At 35.5% G+C, this 3,145-nt stretch overlaps 1 protein-coding gene across 1 annotated transcript in view; it reads left to right on the top strand.

The window, feature by feature from the left end:
• The window catches only part of fgf13a (fibroblast growth factor 13a), a 32,148-nt gene that overhangs the window by 9,979 nt on the left and 19,024 nt on the right, over positions 1–3,145 (top strand). The gene's annotated exons all lie outside the window — the stretch shown is intronic.

The raw sequence follows: 3,145 nt of genomic DNA, 5'->3' as shown, positions 1-3,145 counted from the left end.
TCGACTGAGGAAGTCTCTCGGATGAGAGACGAAACGTTTCTACATTTTTTTGTTGATTTGCTTTGTTTTGTTTTTTTGAATGTCCAGAGGACCAGATTTAACTTTTTTAGATTATCCTGATTTAGTTTTAAATTTTAATATTTACTATAGTGTTTTTTTTTAGAGCACTATAAATACTTTGCTGTTATGCGCCTAACTTAAATCAAAGTTAGTTTGTGTTCAAAGCTCTTATTTATTGCTTGCTGTTTTATTTGTATCCCATTAGAGCCTGGACTGTCCCATCCCATTTATTATTGCACTTGTTTCCTTTCAGTATTTCTGTCAGCTGCTTCTTTGGTCAGACTCATCCTTCAGGCAGTGTGGAACTTTGAACTGCAGCTGCTGACTGTGGGATTTTATTTATTTATTTGTGCCTTTTGGGATATTCACAGCATGCTTGATTACCATTTCAATAAAACCCCAAAGCAGGTGGAAAACTGGTTATTGTCAACCTCCATGAGGCTGCAGGAAAATAAGAGTCATTTCCATTGGGGGCAACACTCTAGAGAACCATCTTAAAATATGTCTCTGCCTTTTCACAGAGTAAAAGTAACATTTTTGCAGTGAAGCACTTCATATTCATTATGTTACAAATACTTTGGAGAATGCTAGTGAGTTCCTTCTATGTTCCCACAATCACCCAAACATTAAGTAAAAGGTTGAAGTCATGTTATTGTTGACTATCAGCAAAGAAAAGGAGTTTTTGAGTTGGTATTGATGTGAACATAAGATGTATAGAACATTTAAGGCACCTATCATAGGTATGTCATGCCTGTTCACAAAAGATTTAAAACTGCACTCGTGAGGTTTTCATTCTCTGCTAAACTTTTTATTTACCGACACTACAAGTGACAGAAAAGAGAAAAAATAAACTTCCATCTGACATTTTTGGAAGCTAACAATATAAATGCCAAAAATGAAGGAAACAGAAGTACATATGAGAGTACAAAAAGCATTAGGACTTGTTATATGAGGGTTTTCAACAGTTCAAATTTAGTTGGCAATGTTTTATATTTTAAAAATCATAAAACAACATTTATCTGTTTACTGTTCTTAGGAAGCTGGGAGTTAGAATTGTCTACTGTGTAAAAAAAAAAAAAAAAGGAAGATGATGAGGGCAATGAAATGACCCATCAAAAAGCCTCTGAAGTGCACTTCACTCCAAAGAGTTCGAGATAGGGATCTGCTAAGTGGTTGACAAGAATATTTATGACGAGGACGCTCAATCAGAGCTTAACCAGCATGAGAATGTGAGAGGTTTTTATTCACTTTTGTTTAATTTATCCTTCTCTTTAATGTTAAAACCTACAATATGAACACAAACTTGACAGAATATAATTCCTGTCTTGTTATTTACGTTTGTCAGTATAATGTGGATTTGAATACACGTAAAGATAGCTTTAATGTTTGGAAGCCAATTCAGCTGCACACCACAAAGCAACGTGTACTTTAATGAGAACAGTGGCCTGAATGCAACCTCTCAGGTGGATATTTATCTATTCATCCTGTAGGTTCAGTTTGAAGCGGCTTATTAAATACAAACAGTGCAAAACAACGTTATTTACTTAGAGATAAACATCAGTAAACAGCTGCCGACTCGTTCAGATTCATAACCAACATTTAGCTCACCACTCATGGACAGGATTATATATTTAGTTAATTGCTGTTTATGTACGGTACATTAGTATGCAGCAGCAAACAAAACTACAACATCTTTATTATTTTAAAGAGAAATAATGTAATTAACTGGTTGTATCTTGATTGTTTTCAATTATCAATTACTGGAGACCTGGACAGGTCTCCAGTCCATCGCAGGGACACATAGAGACAAACGAGGCAACCATTCACTCTCTCACCCACACCTAAGGACAATTTAGAGTTACCAATCAGACTAACACACATGTTTTTGGTCTCTGAGAGGAAACCCATGCATGCACAGAGAGAAAGTATAAATTCCATCCAGAAAGGTTCCTGGCTGGGATTTGATCCGGCGACCTTCTCACTGAGAGGCAACAGCTCTACCAACTGAGCCACAGTGCCACTAGTTATTAAGTTATTAGTTAACTTCTTTAATAAAATAAAAAATAAACAGCATTATTAGGAGGTTTATTGATCTTAAGGAACTGCATTATCGGTAATAAGCAGCATTTATAATTTAATTTTCTGGTCTTGTTGACCATTCAGAAAGCTTTTACTCAACATTCATTCATTCAACTCAACTCAAGTGTATTTTATTTTTTATTTTTTTTTGCAAATGGATATGTAACTCAACATTCTCTACAAAGAAAAAATCAAAAGCATTAATTCATTCAACCTTTATTTAGACAGGTTAAGCATGATTTATCTAACACATCTATTTGGAACACAGAATAAAAAAAAACATTATTATACCACAGAAAACAAAACACTACAAATTAAAAAAAAGTTGTTGGTTTTTTTATTCTCAGAAGAAACTAAAATAAAATCTGTAAAAAAAAGAGTAAAAGCATATATCTGAAAATCAATGCAAATAGTTAAAATAGTGTTCAGTGAAACAACAACTCATCAAAGTGGTATCTAACATTAAGCTCTGCCAAATAGATTCGTGCTCGTCTTTGATGGCAGTGAGGATGTTAGTGTTTGGTACCCAAGTGTGGAACTCCTATTAGATATTTTTTGGTCAAATGTTATGGTTGTTATTATTACTATGGCTGAGAATCTTATCTCTGCCCATGAACCATATGTTTGGGTGAACAAAGAGAGCTGAGTGAAGAGCTGGGTGAGCTGGAAGAGGAGCTGGGTGAGGCTGCAGCAGGCAGCTGACTCTAAAGCCACCTCCCGAGCTCAGTAAACTCAGCTGAACTGCTACGGATATCAAAGCAAGCTGAGGGGGCAGTACGAGGCAGATTCTCATGACTAGACTTTGTGTGTACATACAGTACAGTAGTTACTCGTTTATTGCAGAGAATCCGTATCCTGAAGCCCCGCAATAAGTGAAAAACTGGGAAGTAGGAATAGAAGAACAAGTAGTAAGTAGCAGTTTATTTTAGTATTTATAGATAGATAGATAGATGGATAGATAGGTAGGTAGGTAGGTAGGTAGGTAGGTAGGTAGGTAGGTAGGTAG

This window comes from Nematolebias whitei, chromosome 4 (assembly GCF_014905685.2).
Source record: "Nematolebias whitei isolate Nwh7 chromosome 4, NemWhi1, whole genome shotgun sequence".
Taxonomy (NCBI): Eukaryota; Metazoa; Chordata; class Actinopteri; order Cyprinodontiformes; family Rivulidae; genus Nematolebias; species Nematolebias whitei.
The sequence above is the reverse complement of the archived record's forward strand: the minus strand, read 5'-3'. Positions and strand labels throughout refer to the sequence as shown.